The 17502-nt window shown below is 45.5% G+C and overlaps 1 protein-coding gene across 3 annotated transcripts in view; it reads right to left on the bottom strand.

The window, feature by feature from the left end:
- Wdtc1 (WD and tetratricopeptide repeats 1) overlaps nt 1-11716 on the bottom strand; it is a 46903-nt gene extending 35187 nt beyond the window's left edge. Inside the window, exon 1 of one of the 3 annotated variants that reach the window (XM_076934032.1) lies at nt 11321-11716. The gene's annotated coding sequence lies outside the window, so the exon portion shown is untranslated. Of the gene's footprint in view, nt 1-10832; nt 11161-11320 lie in introns of those variants that run through there. The other 2 variants (XM_034502281.2, XM_076934033.1) reach the window with 2 other exon arrangements.
- Nucleotides 11717-17502: the final 5786 nt, after the last annotated feature.

Genomic DNA, 17502 nt, shown 5'->3' with positions numbered 1-17502 from the left:
AAAGGCTTTACTGATATGGCAGGGTATAGTGGGCACCTTCAAGTCTAGCACCTGCAAGGCAGGGGGAGGCAGATCCACAGGCTAGCCTGGACAGCATAGGTCTAGGACAGTAGAGACGCCTTCCTCAAAAATAAATAAGTAAGTAAATAAATAAAATGAGAATATAAACTTTCTAGATATAAGAATTTTCAAAATGTGGGATATACAGTTAAACAATCAGGTCTGTGACATTTATGGTGACACTAGGTGGGAGGGAGGGCATAAACCCCAGAGTGGGACTGGGAACCTAGCTCAGCAGGTTAAGGGTGTGCACTGCTCTTGCAGAGGACCTGAGAGTTCAGCTCCCAGCATCCGCCTACAGCTCTAGACCTAGGAGAATCAGATACCTCTGGGCTTCTTACATGCCCACAGACATATACACATAACTGAAATAATTTAAAAATATAAGCCAAAAAATGCTGAGCTGTAACTTTTATGTCAGTTCATTTCTGGCATTCTCAAACTCTCTTCCTTTCTAATTCAAATTCACAACTCAACTGAAAAGCTGGTCCTTAACCTGTCCTGTCTCCTACTTGAACTTTTGCAGCTTCTGTTCTCTCCAGGCCAGCCCTTCACCGGCTTCATCTCCTAATGTTTCCAAGTCTGACTGTGACTGAGCAGATGCCAATAGCTGCTGCTGAATTAACGGTGTGGCTTCCTGTGTACACATGACTCGGTGTGTCTACCAGAGAGCCTCTGTTCAGGCTTTCAATGTGCTTCCCAACAATCCCACGAGGGAGCCACACAGCTATTACATACATTATCATCCCGCTTACGGAGGACTGAAGCATACTTTGTAGTGCTGAGCAAAAACCATTGGGCTGGGATCCTATGCTCCGGACCAGCCTCTGCCTTAACTGACATGAACTTAAAGAGACACTACACTCTGTTGGACTTTTGTTCCATCCATAGAATGAGAGGTACAAATTGGGAGTGGTGGTGCACACCGGTAATGCCATTATTTGGGAGGAAGGCAGAGATCAGGCTAGCCTCAGTAAGAGTCAGCTAGAAGCTAGCCTGGGCTACATGAGATACATCAGCATGGCGGCTGGCGAGAAGGCATAGTGCTGGAGCAGTAGCTGAGAGTTTATATCTTTTTTGTTTTGTTTTTGTTTTTGTTTTTGTTTTGAGACAGGGTTTCTCTGTGTAGCCCTGGCTGTCCTGGAACTCACTCTGTAGACCAGGCTGGCCTCAAACTCAGAAATCCACCTGCCTCCATCTCCCAAGTGCTGGGATTAAAGGCATGCACCACCACTGCCCGGCTGAGAGTTTATATCTTGATCCACAGGTGGGAGAGCCAACTGGAAATGGCATGAGCTAAAGTCCACCCCCAGTGACCCAGCTCCTCCAATAGGGCCATGTTTCCTTATCCTTCCCAAACAATTCTACCAACTGGGGACCAAGCATTCACATATATGAGCCTTCTGGGGTCCATTCTCATTCAAACCATCTCAAAGAATGGTTAGCAAGATGGCTCAATGGGTAAGGGTTTTATATCTGGTACCCACAAGTTCAAAGGATAGGACTAACTTCCACACATGTACGTGTATACACACACACAAATAAGAGGCAGACTTGGAGATGAGCTACAAAACCACTTCCACCAACTGGATTCTAAGGAGACACTGCTATTTAGCTGGAACCTCAAGCACATGTCCTCCCAAGCCCTCTGGATACCCGTTACCCACAATGCGAAGGTACCTTCAGCTCAACTAACTACTGACTCCTTCCAACATTCTGCATTGTGCAAAGATGTATGTTAGTCTCCTTTTCTTCTGCTTGCAATGGTATCTCTGCTAGAGCAATCTACAGAGGGAAAGGGAACACTGTATGAAGGAAAGCCAATGTGGAATCCAACAGACCCAAATCTCTCTACAACAGACCCAGCTCTCTCTACTGTCCACTCTCTGCACAGCTTTCTAAGCCCCGGTCTCCTAACCGGGTCCTATGCTCCTGTGCAGGTACAATGACGGGAAAGCACAGGAGCAAAGGCTTGGGACTGAGCTGCTGAATGAGATCTGCTCAGTATTCTAAGCAGTTTACACGAGTTACTGCAGACCCCTAGAGCAATCCCATGAGACCATGTTATTCTTATCCCAGATGCAGGATCTGAGACACAGGAAAAGTTAATTTATCACAGCCATAAAGTTATTAAGTGGGGAGTCAACCTAGCCTCACACCAGACCCCAGAGGCTACTGGCCACAAAAAACGATTTCTGACCTTTAATCAAACCATGTCCAAACAGTTGCCTAAGACAAATTCAATCTCTTACCATTCTTCAGAGCTAAGCAAGGAGGCAGAATTACCATGGCTGGGGGTGTGGCTTACCAGTGAAGAATCTGTTTAACAATGTGTGGCGCACTGGTTCAACCCCAGTACCAACACTCATAGGAAAAAAAATTGGCTTTGCTAGCCTTAAACACAAATTTATACAGGTAGCGGTGGCACATGCCTTTAATCCTGGCACTCAAGGCTGAGGCAGGGGAATCTCTGAGTTCAAGGGCAGCCTGGTCTACAGAGCAAGCTCCAGGATAGCCAGAGCTACACAGAGAAGCCTTGTTTCCAAAACCAAACAAATAATAAAATTCAAGAGTGCTGCTTCAGACTGAAGTATCAGCCCATGCTTGTTCCTCCAGCACTCAGAAAGGCTGAGGCAGGAGGATCATAAGCTTGAAGGCAGCAGAAGCTACCTAGTGAAATGCTGCCTCCAAAGCAAACAAAAATCTGGCACAGCAATGCAGGCCCATAGCGGGGTAGGCTTGTAGCCCCAACATTTAGGTCATGGAGGCAGAAAGACAGCATTTGAGGAGACATTGGCTTCTATAGAAACCTCCTGTCTCAAATAAAAGGGGAGAGGGTCAGAATGCACAAAACTTCACAGTCGTGGACTAACTTACTACAAGGACAGTTTTAGAGAGAAGAGGGGTTGTAGACTAGTCCTCTCAGCCCAGAGCATCTCTGGAAACACTGCTGAGTCTCCTGAATCCCAGGATCCCATGGGAGTCTGACACAAGTTTTTTTCTGTGGAGGTCTATCCAAAGAAATGCTTCACTTTGTGGGAAGCATTGAGCAAAAACTCACCCTGACATCCGCTCTGCCTGAATGAGATTTCTAATGACGTTTGGGCTGTGTGAACATTTTTCCTGAGTTTTCAGAGCACTGCTCTCTGTAGGTAGCCAGACTGCCTTCTATTGGGCCCGAAGCATATGTAGCATAAAACAACAGAAGAGAGCAAACAGGCAAAACAAAGTATATTCTGATAATGCCATCCTTGCTCAAGGTTTATGAGCAAACTCTGTCTTGGATTTGATCTTTAATGTGTGCCTTACCAAATCCTGCCAGTTTCCTACCTGCTGCAGGGAAGCCCCTGAAGCTCCACCTTCTAACTCAGGTCTCCTGAAAGGCCAAGAGAAAGGAAGGTTAGAAGTCCTTTACAGTAGGGGGCTGGAGAGATGGCTCAGCGGTTAAGAGCACTGACTGCTCTTCCAGAGGTCCTGAGTTCAATCCCCAGCAGCCACATGGTGGCTCATAGCCATCTGCAATGGGATCTGATGACATCTTCTGGTGTCTGAAGAGAGCAATGGTGTACTCATATACATAAAATAAATAAATAAATCTTTAAAAAAAAAAAAAAAGAAGTCCTTTACAGTAGCTACACAACATACAGATGTGACTGAAGAGCCGCCAGCACCCAGACACGTGTGCTCTGACTGAAGGAGCAGCCTCAACAGCCTGGTTACCATTCAAGAATAAGCAGTTTTATTCTGCTTGAAAATAGAACCTGGGGTTGTAAATAAAAGTTTACTAGATTCTGATCCTAACACTACCTGAGAGTCACTGGGTAACACCCTGGGCAAGGTCCTACTCTGTAGTCCTACCCCCACTCTAAGAAAATGGGGTTAATCCCTCCCTTGATGGCCACAGGAGGATTAAGGGTCATTATTCTTGGCACCCAGCGCTGGCACTGCTCTAACCATTGTGAGCTTGTTTATCCTAAATGAAAGTACTTAATATAAACATGTAAACAGTGACCCCTGACCCGCACTTAAGAATGTCTGGACATTTCTATTCTTCCCCTCCTTTACCGAGGCCTGGCCAGGACCTACTTCAGATGTTCTACCGCTGACCTCCATCCCCACCCAATTTTGAAATGGCTGGCTTTGAACTCACTCTGGAGCCTAAGCAGGCCTTAAATTTCCAATCCTCCCAGATCAGCCTCCCAAGCAGCTGGAACAGAAGGCCTGTACTACCAGGCCTGCCTGGCAGACAAGTTTCCTTGAGACCAGACCCTCTTCTGCTCTGACCTGCTGGCTACCTCCTTCCCTTACTCAGGTTTCAAGGTTTTAGGTGTTACTCAGTAATGCCATGAAGCTCTGAGTCTGAAGCTATTACTAATAGTACAAAGAATTAGCCCAGGGCTTTCAGGGTTCCCCTATTTAGGCCTGAACTCACCCTAAGGAAGCCAATAAACTGCTCTAAGTCCAAGCCTGGCTCCCAGGAAACCAAGGAGCTCCAGGGAAAAACACATACTGTTTTGGTCCTCATCATCCCATTGGTACCCTCACAAGCTCGCTCTAGGGGTTAAAAGATGCGTCTGTAGCTCAGACAGGACCTGTGATCTATGCTCATAACTACTTCAGATGGCAGCCCTGCCACTCCAAGCTGTGCAACCTCTACATATTTCTTGACTTTGTGGAGTCTGTTTCTTCAGGAGGGAATAATAATCCTGTCTGCCTTGTGGGGGAAGGAGTTCTGATAAGATTAAGTGAGGTATTTTAGACAAACTGCCTGGCAAGTGCCCAGGATAAAGCAGAAAATCAATACATGTCACCTTTTTACGGATCAAAGAGAAAGCAGTTGGATATTTTCACAGGATAACAGTTTAAGACACCAAAAGATTGTTTAGTTCAATTACTTAAAGTTTTAACCCTTTGTCACATGCTTGAGGGACAGCTCTTGCCTTTAATCCCAGAACCAGAGGCAAGTGAATCTCTGAGTACTGAGATTAGATAGGAGGATCGCGGCCTGCCAGGGTTACATGAGACTTTGCCCCCTGCCCCAACAGAGCCAAAATTTCTCCTATCAAACCAAAGCTAACTCATGAGATTTCTGTTCTTTAATCCTCATATTGTCTTCTAGAATCCTGCGAAGTCCAGTCCCCTCTCCTCATAACAATCCTCAGGTGAGGACAAGCATCATGTTCCCCATCTTTTTCACAGCTTCTGCTCCTAGACCACAGTTACAGAGGAAGCACAGCATCCCAGAGCACAGCATCCCAGAGCACAGCATCCCAGAGCACTAGCTGGGTTTACTTAAGCAAGTTTCTTTCTTTTTTTTTTTTTTTTTTTTCTTATTTCCTTTCTTTTCTTTTCTTCTTTTAATACAGGGTTTCTCTGTGTAGCCCTGGCTGTTCTAGAATTCACTCTGTAGACAAGTCTGGCCTTGAACCCACAGAGATCTGCCTGCCTTTGCCTCCTGAGTGCTGAGATTAAGGCATGCGCCACCACTGTCCTGCTTCAGTAAGTTTCTTATATTGCACAAATTGTGACTTAATGTACATAGTAAGAGAAAATAATTGTCATCTTACAAGACAGCCCCAAAGGTTAAAGTATCTGTCAAAACAGGTTAATCAGAATTACATGTAACAATTAGGTACAGGTTTCTGGTGGTGATTTTCTTAAGACATGACAGCTAAGAAGAAAGCACAGTTCACCAGTTCTGTGGGTCTAGCCATCTACACCAGCAGCCCAAAGATGTAATGGAGACTCTGCAAAGGTAGGAATGAAAGAAGACACAGGATAAAGCATTAAACCACTGTCCCAAAGAAGAGCCAAGTATCACTAGATTACACTTGTCCAGGGCTGTCTCAGATTCACAACTGTATACGTAGCACATGTGTTCAAGTTTAAAGAGAGAAAAATAAAGCATCTAATGAGCAGTCCCTGCTGGGAGTGGCAGTGTATGCCTGTAATTCTGGCACTGAAGAGACGAAGACAGGAAGACGGCGATGAATCTTCGGCACATGAGCTACACCTCGAGTCCCAGCACAGCATGGGCTCCAGTGTGACTGTCTTGAAAAATGCCTCTTCAGTTGTGTCCTCCTATGTCCTGAAAACTCCACACAGGATGCTCAATGTGTCCATATGGAATTCTTTCCAATTCAGCAATCACCAGTTGCTCTACTCTTCCATCTGTAAGGGCTCACACTTAAAAGTCTACCTTGAGTCTCAGAAAAGCCTTGGAACTTCAGAAAAAAGAAAAAAAAAAAAAAAAACAAAACTAAGTTTTATTTTTGTTACTGTGTTGTGTGTAGAGGTCAGAGGGCAACTTCTACTCTGAGATCTGAGGACTGAGGTCAGGCTGTCAGGCTTGTATGGTGACCACCTTTACCAGCCAACCATCTCACTGGTCCAAATTTGGAATTTTGATCCATGTTGAGAGTTTGGAGAATACTTCAAGATGGATCAAACGTACTTTGCATTTCAAAATGGCCATAAGCCTGTGTAGGTAAAATCCTGTAAGAAATGGCCTAGCCACCCCACCCCACCCCAAGCCAGGCACTAGTGGCATAGGCCTTTAATCCGAGCACTTGGGGGGGCGGTGCACAGCAGAGGCAGGCGGATCCTGGAGAGTTTAAGGCCAGGCCCCTCAGGCTCATATATCAAATGCTTCCTCCCTGGCTGCTGGCACTATTTTGGGAGGCTGAAAAACTTTAGTGGGTAGGGCACAACCAGAGAGCTCACTGGAAGCACACATGCCTTTGAAGGTTATGCCTGGTCTCAGTACCCTCCTTTTTCTGTTTCCTCTTTGCCTCTTTGTCACTTCCTCTTGCCACCAGGGAGCCAAGCAGCCATGGACTGACACCCTGAATCCGACAGCCAAAATAAAGCTTTCTTTTTTAAAAGAAAAAAAAAAAAAAAAAAAGCCAACTTGTGACAATTCCAAAAGTTGGCCAACTAACTGTTAACTTGTCAGTGTGAGCATTGTACCATCTAGTCTCTTTCCTTCAGCAACTCCCAGGGAAGGAGTCCCAGTCAGAAATAAAGGCTGTTGGTCAACTCTTCTGCCAAATGATGCCCAAGGTAGAACTCCCTGTATAAGACATGACTTGAAAGCAAGGGCTCCAAAAGAGATGGGAAGACAAAAGAACCCACATTTATCAGCAGTTTAATCCAAACTATGACAGAAAAGGCTATCTCCAGTGCACCAATGAACTACAGCGACTTGCTGAGCCAAAGAAGCAAGCCTCTAACTTCAGTGTTGCTCAGGAACCTGAGGCTAGGAGACCACGAGACAAGTTCAGGGCCTGCACAGATTAAGTTGAGTATGAGTAACTTATGAAAAGCCTATCTCAAAAACTTATAAAGGGCCAGCCATGTGACTCAGTGAGCACTTGCTCAAGCCTGAGAAGCTGAGCTCAATCCCCAGAGCCCACGGGATGAAGGATAGAACTGTCTCAAATGCCGGGCAGTGGTGGCACTCGCCTTTAATCCCGGCACTTGGGAGGCAGAGGCAGGCAGATTTCTGAGTTCGAGGCCAGCCTGGTCTACAGAGTGAGTTCCAGGACAGCCAAGGCTATACAGAGAAACCCTGTCTCGAAAAACCAAAAAAAAAAAAAAAAAAGTTGTCTCAAATATATATTTTTAAATTTAAAACAGCCGAAGTACAAAGAAGAAAGAAAGTAAGAAAAGAACTGGTAATCCAGTTCCATGGTACACAGAGCTTACCTAGCAAGCTCAAGGCCTTGGGTTTAATCCCCAGTGCTGCCAAAACCAAACCAAGACATAAAAGAACAGAAGAGGCAATTTTCTCAGAGAAGCATACATCCATGCTGAGGCATGTTTTTCCCAAGCACCTCTTTCCTTCTCTTAATGGTCATGCTTAAAATCTATATGGAAAGCATTCTTTCAGGGGATGGAGAGGTGGCCGCTCTTGCAGAGGACCTGAGTTTAATTCCCAGCACCCACATGGCAGCTCACGACTGTCTGCAACTCCAAGATCCCGATGCCTTCACACCAACATACATGTAGGCAAAACACCAACGCATATAAGGTAAAGATAATTTAAATAATTATTTAATAGACTAAAAGAAAAGAACTCCAACTACCTATGCCAGACAGACTCACACCTGTAACCCCAGCACTCAGGAGACGGAGGCAGGAGGATCTGCCTTGAGTTCCAGGCAAGCTTCAGTTGCACTACAAAGACCCTGTCTCAAAAGAAGAGAAAAATGAAATACAACTTAACAATGAAGAAATCAACTGTTAGCCTCAGATTCAACCCTGCTAATTACTCCCTCATCTGTTTTAGAAGATTTGGGGTTGCTGGAGATATGGTTCAGTGATGAAAAGCATTGGCTGCTCTTGCAGAAAACTGGGGTCAATTCCCAGTACCCACATGGCAGCTCACAACCATCTGTAGCTTCAGTTCCAGGGAACCTGTTACCTTATTTTGGATTCCGTGGGCACCGCACACATGTGGTATGTGTATATACATGCATACATACATATATACACACAGGCAAAAGACACATACATGCAAAATAAAAACAGGCCTTTTTTAAAAAAAATACTTGGGTATTATACTCAGCAGCAAAAATCCAATTCTTAAAGATACAAGGCTTACAAGAAAAAAAAAAATACAGAGTTCGAACCAGAAATAGTCCAAGGGTGTTCACTCATTGAGCAGAGCCTGACCACTCACAACTTAAGTGAGCATACCTGTGCCCTAGGTAGATACTGTAACACCATTGCCTCAGAAGATACCCTAGAATGATTTTCTTTTCAAAACAGTTTCAGGCTTTACTTATTTATTTATACTTGGGTTTTGAGACTGGGTCTCACTAGGTAGACTAGGCTAGCCTCAGACTCACGAGAGATCTGGCAAGTTTTGTGTAAAAAGAAACACCTGCCAGGCAGTGGTGGCACACACCTTTAATCCCAGCACTTGGGAGGCAGAGGCAGGTGGATTTCTGAGTTCCAGGACAGCCTGGTCTACAGAATGAGTTCTAGGACAGCCAGAGCTACACAGAGAAACCCTGTCTCGAAAAACAAAACAAACAAAACAAGACACACACACACACACACACACACACACACACACACACACAAAAGACATAAAAAGAAACACCTGGAGCCAGGAGGAGTGGTGTCACATGCCTTTAATCCCAGCACTCGGGAGACAGAGGCAGGCAGATCTCTAGAGTTTGAGGCCAGCCTGGTCTACAGAGTGAATGGAAGGACAGCCAACACTACACAGAGAAACCATTCCTCCAAAAAGCAAAACAAAAAGGAACAGTGGGCCAAGGGTAATGACATTATACCATTTAATCCCTGTACTTAGGTCCTGGAGGCAGAAAAATATAGAGTTGAGAGCTAGCATGAACTACATGATGATTTCAAGGCCTGCCTGGGCTACATGAGGCTGTATTTTAAAACCTACACATGAAAAGAATGCTTATCTTGACACTTTATCCCAATCATCCACACCAGCCTTGGAAGGAGTGGGAAAGAGCTACAGTCATGGCACTCAGCTTCTAAACTCAAACTTGAGCAAAACTTTCAAGTTGTTCCACCAAAACATTACCTCAAAAGATTTAAGGAAACCAGAGACTTTCACAAGAAATGAGTCACATTCAGCTGCTAAGATAAATCGTCCGTATTACTAACCCTTCATACCTGTTTTTCTATTAGTCCTGGTAATGCACCTGCAGTGGAGAGCAAGTCGCAGCCAAGAAACTCCAACCACCGGGCTGGGGTGGGGGGGGGAGTAGGGGGCGGGGATGGGACACGCCACTAAAGCTTTACAGAAAGAAATCCTGCCGCTTTGCAGTTCATCTCTCTATGGTTCTTATTTACCCTTTGAAGTGGGTACTAATAGCCCACTCTCAAACAGAGACCCTTTGTACTTAACACTACAGTGGATGATGCAAACACCTTGGCAAAGTTCAGTTTGGTGCCAGGATGAGCCACTGAAGGCATCTGCGGCTGCCAGAAGCCTAAACACACACACACACACACACACACACAGAGAGAGAGAGAGAGAGAGAGAGAGAGAGAGAGAGAGAGAGAGAGAGAGAGGAAGAAGAAGAAGAATAAGAAGAATAAGAATAAGAAGAATATAAGAAGAAGAAGAAGAAGAAGAAGAAGTAAGAAGAAGAAGTAGATGAAGAAGAAGAAGATGAAGTAGGAAGAAGAAGAAGAAGAAGAAGAAGAAGAAGAAGAAGAAGAAGGAAGAAGAAGAAGAACAAGAAGAAGAAGAAGAAGGAAGAAGAAGAAGAAGGAAGAAGAAGAAAGGAGGAGGAGGAGGAGGAGAAGAAGGAGAGAAAGAAAAGGGGAAGGAGTATGGGGAAGACAAACAGAGAGCGAGAGAGGGAGAGGCGGAAAGAGCAGATCAGGTCATTGACCTCTTGAAACTTCCACCTGCCCCTTTCCTCCTGAGTGCGATCAGCGCCAGATCAGATGTCAAAAACTTCGCAAAAATAAATAAATAAATAAAAGTCCCGTGATCGGATGACTTCTACCTCTGCCCCGGTGGAACCTCCGGGACTCCTATAGCCTTCCCCGCTACCTCCCAGCCAGTCCTCTCTGCTAGTCTCCCCTCCCTGGCCCTTTCTGCCCTTCCTCGCCGCCGAGGCCTGATCCCTTCTCGGGACACCCCGGAGTCCCGAGGCGGTCGGGCTCAGGCCCCCAGCAGGGAGCCGGCCCAGAGCGGGCGGCCCGAGATCTGGGGCTGTCGGAGCCCGTCCCCGACTCGGCGTCTGCGGCAGGGATGGGGCGGCGGCGTCCCGTACCTGTCAGGTCTCTTCCCAGGACCAGCAGCGGAGCAACTTCAGGAGCCCATGTCGGTCCGGGGGGCCCGGCCCCTCTCCCGGGAGCAGGGGTGCGGATCCCGGGAAGGGGGCTGGGGACCCGGGCAGCTCTAGCCTCTTCCCATGCTCCCCGCCCGGCGCCTGGCCGGGGCCGGACAGCGCCTCCGCCCGCCCCTGCGCACCGCCTCACACCCGCGCTCACACACACTCACACTCCCTCGCGCGCTCTCACACACGCACTCCCCTCCCTCCTCCTCTGTTTATCTCCTCCAGCTGTCTGGGGACCCAGGAGAAATTCCGCACTGCGCCTGCGCCACGCTGTCTCCGCGCCTGCCCCGCGCCTCGCGGTCCCCGGCTACGCTACGGCGATGGCGCCCGGCAGTTTCCTGAATAGTGGGCGCGGGCCCTAGTCCTCCCTACCCCTCCATCGCGCGCCCGGTCAACGTCTGCTGCCGGTGGCGCCCACTAACCTGCTAGCGGGAGAGCCCCCCCCCCCGCTCCGCCGGGGCCAATCGGCTTCACCGCTCGCGGGAACGGCAGCCAGTGGGCGGTCGCGAAAGCCGGACTCAGCTCGAGTATCATGGGAGTCGTAGTTTTTCGCCATCGCGGAGGTCCTGCGGCGTGGGCTTGCCCCGCCCGGTTACCATTAGTTACCTGGACGCACCTCCCATCCCACTATGCCTTTTCTGGGTCCCAATTCCACATATTCTCCCAGGGTCTAGTACAGCCCCTCTAAGGACTAAGAGCTCGTCAAAACTGCCTCTGATCCTGTAAATTAGGGAACACCTAAGGCTAAAACCGAGTCCTCCCAGAGCCTCAGCCTACTCCTTCTTGCTCTAGGGGGCTGCTGAAGTAACACGTTCCATACTCGAATCTTCAGGCGCTTGGAGGAAATGTTGGGTGGACTGGGAGCTCTAGGAGCCCAGATTGATGGCAAACAATGTCTATCTGATACTAGTCGAGTAACTGCTGATCTGACTTTCGAGCTCCAGGTCAGAACGGAGACACCCTCCTCTCTAAGGAAGTTCCAAGGTGACAAAGGCGGCACTAAGAATAACTTAAGGTAGAAAGACCAGGAGCTTTAACTCAAAAACATTGCCATCACCTTCTGAGAAGATAACGCAACTTAGAGTGCTAGGTACACAGTATGCCAATGTCCAAGTGATAACACTGTTATTTTCACTGTATTGGACATGCTCTCTTTGATAGGTACAATTGTTTCTAGGTTTTACAAAAGAGCAAACAAGCATAAAATAGCTGTTAGCCCAGGGTCACACGGCTGGTCAGAAAACAAGGATTGAAACCAGGCAGTGCTCAAGGACTAAGTACAAATATTTAGCACTTAAGAGTGCTGGTCCCAAGTTTATCTTCCCGTAAGTGTCTTTGCTCAGTTCTGTTTGAAAATCACTTGTGTGAATTAGTCCAAACTGATTTCTTTCTCTTTGGAGAACGTCCTACCCTTGTGAATTCAGGTCTTCATCCCTTAGAAAGGTTGTGGGGCATGCCTCCTGACCTTTCCTACTTAGCTTTAAGGAGAGAGAGAGGGAGGGAGAGAGAGAGAGAGAGAGAGAGACAGAGAGAGAGAGAGAGAGAGAGAGAGAGAGAGAGAGAGAGAGAGAGAGAGAGAGAGAGACTCAGCTGGGTGTAGTGTGTAGTGGCACAAACTTTTAAACCAGTATGTGGGAAGCAGAGATAAGTGGACCTGCATTACTTGAGGCTAGTGAGTTCCAGCCCTGCTGGGGCTACAACGTGAAACCCTGTTTCAAACAAACAAAAACCTACAGACATTAAGACTTGAAGAAGGCCTTGACATCATGTATCCAGAGGTCCTAGCTTTAAGCCTGCAGTCCTCTTTAGGGAGACTGGGTCAATAAAGCTACAATGTAGCTAATATTTATCCTACATCTTTCTCAAGAGATAAGTGTTTCCAATGGATTAAACAATATTCCCACTATCAGACAGCTAACAAATGGTAGGATTTAGCATCAAAACCTAGATATTTCTAATCCATTAATAATAATTATTATTTTCTTAAAACATTTATTTATGTATATGAGTATTCTGTCTTCCTTTACACCTGCATGTTAGAAAAGGGTATCAGATTCCATTATAGATGATTGTGAGCCACCATGTGGTTGCTGGAAATTGAAGTCAGGATGTCTGGAAGAGTAACCAGTGCTCTTAACTTCTGAACCATCTCTCCAGCCCTCCCCCATTATTTTAACAGGGAATTATTCTAGGTGACAAAGCTGCAGAAATGACAAGAAAGAGGAGTGGATTGTGTTTCTGTGACAGTGTATATCTACGGTCAGAATGAATGTTTGCTGGCAAAGGATAACCAGAAGTAATAATAACCACAGTCACTTGCTTATTTTCTGGCTGGTATTCACTGGAGCCCTCAAGCTTGGTCACATGTCTCTCTCTATATAGCTCATACATGTGTATTTGTATGTATGTATACACATATACTTTGACAAACACTAATTTATCAGACTTACTTTAGAAAGGACACATATTTTATTCTTATTCTGTGCTGACCAGTATTTTGCCAAGTTCATACAAGCCAGAGTCATTGTGGAGGGGCAATCCTCCTACCAGCTTGGCCTGTGTGACATTTTTTAAAAAATAATTGTTTATTTATTTATTTACTTATTTATTTATTTTATGTATGAGTACACTATAGCTGTCATCAGACACACCAGAAGAGGGCATTGGATCCCATTACATATGGTTGTGAGCCACCATGTGGTTGGTGGGAATTGAACTCAGGATCTCTGGAAGAGCAGTTAGCCACTGAACCATCTCTCCAGCCTGAGACATTTTTTGATTAATAATTGATTTGATAGGGCCCAGGATGGCCCACCATATTGTGGGCCTTAGAGAGAGAGGGGGGGGAGGGAGAGAGAGAGACAGGAAGAAAAACAAGCAAGCAAGAAAAGAAAGAATGAAGGAAAGAGGAATTGAGATTAATATGAGATCTTCAGTTTCAGGTTGACAGATTGACAGGTTAACTTTTGTTTCGTCTGTTCAGGAGTCTAGTAAGATGAAAGCAATACAGTAACTATCTCTGCAAAGGTAGCCATCAATTGGGACATCCTTTGATGTTCTTGGGGAAGAAAAAAACAGCTATATTCATTACCATAAATTTGAAAAAATTTTTTCGTTCCAAAAAAAAAAAATCAGAGATTATTGGAATTGATCTCCCTTAATTGGGTCTAGAGTGTCTTAGAAACATAACTGTACTTCCTGGACTTGAATACTTCCTCTAATCTCAACAGGTCCCAGAGTTGAGACTGTGTAGCCCTTATCAGCCATTGGCCTGGAACCCAATATGTAGACTAAGTTGGTCCTGAACTCTCAGGAATCTGTCTGCTTCTGCCTCCTGACCACTGAGATTAAATGTGTGTCCAGCAACAACCTGGCAATTCTTTGAGACTGTGTAGCCCTTATCAGCCATTAGCCTGGAACCCAATATGTAGACTAAGTTGGTCCTGAACTCTCAGGAATCTGTCTGCTTCTGCCTCCTGACCACTGAGATTAAATGTGTGTCCAGCAACAACCTGGCAATTCTAACACCACAGAACTATTATTTGTGGGCAGAAGGAGACAGAGACAGACAAGGATGCTCCTCCCACCTCCACTGTAATAACAAAAGATGTCCTAAGAACCTAACTATTCTGTAGCTAGGGCTGTGTAAGACAAACAAAGAAACAAACAAAAAACCTATGTCAAAAAAAAAAAACAAACAAAAACAAAAAAAAACAAAAGGAAGAGGAGGAGGAGAAGAGAAAGAAAAAAAACTAACAAACCAGAGAGAGTGCCATGGAATTAAACAGAGGAAGATTATAAATATTACTTTTGTCTTGTGGTTACATCGTTATCCGTACTTCTTCCAATCCTGGAGACCTAGAGTACAGATTGGGTAAGTCCTCCACCACGGAGCGGTTTCCTCAGCTTTTTATTTTTGTTTGTATGTTTTGTTTTTCTGAGACAGGGTTTCTCTGTGTAGTCCTGGCTGTCCTGGAACAAACGCTGTAGACCAGGCTGGCCTTGAACTCAGAAATCCGCCTGCCTCTGCCTCCCAAGTGCTGGGGATTAAAGGCATGCGCCACCACTGCTGGGCCAGCATTTCTTTTTAGACTGTGTTTTATTGTTGTTTGAGAAAAGGTCTGTGTGCCCTGGAATTCATCATGTAAGCCCAGGCTAGCCTGGAACTTGTGCCATGCTCCTGCCTTTGGCTCCCAAATGCTAAAACTGAAGGCCTGTGCCACCACACCCTGCTCTCAACTTTATTATTATCTGGATTTTACTGAATGTTTCAAATAGTTTTTCAAATAGTTTCTAATTAAACATTCACATTTTTCTAAATATTTTGCCACAGTTGTGTGTGTTTATGTTTAGGTATGCATGAGCACAGCACACATGTGGGGGGACCACAATGGTCCTGGGGAATCAAGCTCGGGTGGCAGGGTTGGTGACAAGCACCTCTACTCTGAGCCACCTGACTCACCTATCAAATGTTTTTTTATTAAATGAGAGAAAAGAAAATCCATCCATCTTGACCTAGACACTAGATCCACCTGCAGCTGAAGTTCTATAGCCTGGGGCTGAGATGTATTGCTCAGTGTTCTGGCACATACCAGGTCCTGGGTTCAATCCTCAGTACCACCAAAAAACCAGTAGCAAATATATATATGTGTATGTGTATGTATATGTATGTATGTATGTATGTATGTATGTATGTATGTTTGTTTGTTCTGGGACAGCCAGGGCTACACAGAGAAACCTTGTTGTGAGGAGAAAAAAAAAGAAAAAAATTAGTTTTCAGATAATAATAAATTAGATACTCTCTCTTTTAAGACTTCAGGTTATTGCCAGGGTGGTGGTACACACCATTAATCCCAGAACTCAGGAGGCAAAGGCAGGTGGATCTCCAAATTCTGAGTTCAAGTCCAGCCTGGTTTATATAATAAGTTACAGGACAGCCACGGCTATACAGGGAAACCCTATCTTTAAAAAAAAAAAAAAAAAAAAAAAAAAAAGACTTCTGGTTACAAGGCCTCTGAAGAGTAAATCCAGGTTTGAGACCCTCTCTGCTAGTCCCCTAATTTGACCCAGGAGAAAACTGTCTGTATTAAAATTAATTCTGTATTATTTCATGGGGGGACATGTAGAGGTCAGATAATAACTTTTTGGGAGCCAGTTCTTTTCTTCTCCCTTATTCTAAGGTTGGTCAGGCAAGCTGACCTCCAAGCTCCCGACTAACTCCAGTCTCTGGCTTCCATCCCACAATAGGAGTGGGACAGATGTGTGTACCACTCCCACATCTGGCTTTTTGTGTGGGTTCTAGGGGTCCAACTGAGGCCATCAGGTGTACATAGTAAGTATTTAATATGTATATTTATATGGCTCCCAGACCTCACCATGGTGGGGTTTTATTTTTTTAATTTATTTGTTTATTGTATGTATCTGTCTTCAGACACACCAAAAGAGGGCATCAGATCCCATTATAGATGGTTGTGAGCTACCATGTGGTTGCTGGGAATTGAACTCAGTACCTCTAGAAGAACAGTTAGTGTTCTTAACCGATGAGCCATCTCTCCAGACCCCATGGTTGGCTTTTAAAAAAAGAAATCATTATTATTAGTTATTATTTGTGTGTGTGTGTGTGTGTGTGATGAGGGTTCATGGCAATGGCATGGTGCACCTTTGTGGATCAGAAGACAGCTTTTAAAGTCAGTTCTATCCTTCTGCCTCAACATGGTTCTGGGGCTTCCACTCAGGTTACTCCCTGACAGGTATCCGACCCAGGAGGAACCCCACGCTAAAACGTGGTTGGTATTAGAATATACATGCAAGCTGTAACTGAACCCATTTCTCAGGTCAGTACACTGTTCTCATCTGTCACAGTGAGACACGTTTTCTACTTCTGTTCTCAAAACAATAAGTATTGGCACTGGCTCGATAAACTGATGGTCACCTGCCACTCACCCAATGCTGCCTTAAGTCCTGATGATTGACACTAACTGAAGGAAGCTACAGCACTGGGAGCCGCCATCTGTACAACATGGGCTATGCTTCATGAGAGTAAAGGAAAGACTGTGCTGCACCCCAAACCTGTAGACCTCCAACTCTAATATCTGCACAAACCAGGAAAGGAGATGTGGGAAGGTGTGGCTCAGTGCTAGGGTACTGAAGAAGCCCGAGTCCAGCTGGGGACTTGGGGTGAGGACTCATCAGGATTAACCCAGACAATCACAGATAAAGACTCTTAATATAATACAGAGATAGAAAGGGTGCTGTTAGAGGAAGCTGGTGGAATAAGAGTTTAAACAGAGGCTGGTGCACATCTGTAATCCCAGCACTTGGGAGGGAAAGGAACAAAGACAGAAGCTTAGAGTCACGATTGCCTACAGATCAGATTCAAGGTCAGCCTAAGATACAGGAGACCCTATCTCAGAAAGGAACTCAGGTTGAGAGAGAGACATCCTCATGTATTTAATATTCCCCCCAAACCCCCCATCTCATGGCACCCAGGAACACACAGGATAATACTGGATGCACCTTCAAAGCGGATACAACCCCTCAATGCAGGAAATGTCCTGCCTTTGCTGGGTAGTATAGTAGTTACTGCCCACAGTTATCTGCTGAG

Source organism: Arvicanthis niloticus, chromosome 5 (assembly GCF_011762505.2).
Source record: "Arvicanthis niloticus isolate mArvNil1 chromosome 5, mArvNil1.pat.X, whole genome shotgun sequence".
NCBI lineage: Eukaryota > Metazoa > Chordata > Mammalia > Rodentia > Muridae > Arvicanthis > Arvicanthis niloticus.
This window is presented reverse-complemented; position numbering and strand designations above follow the sequence as displayed.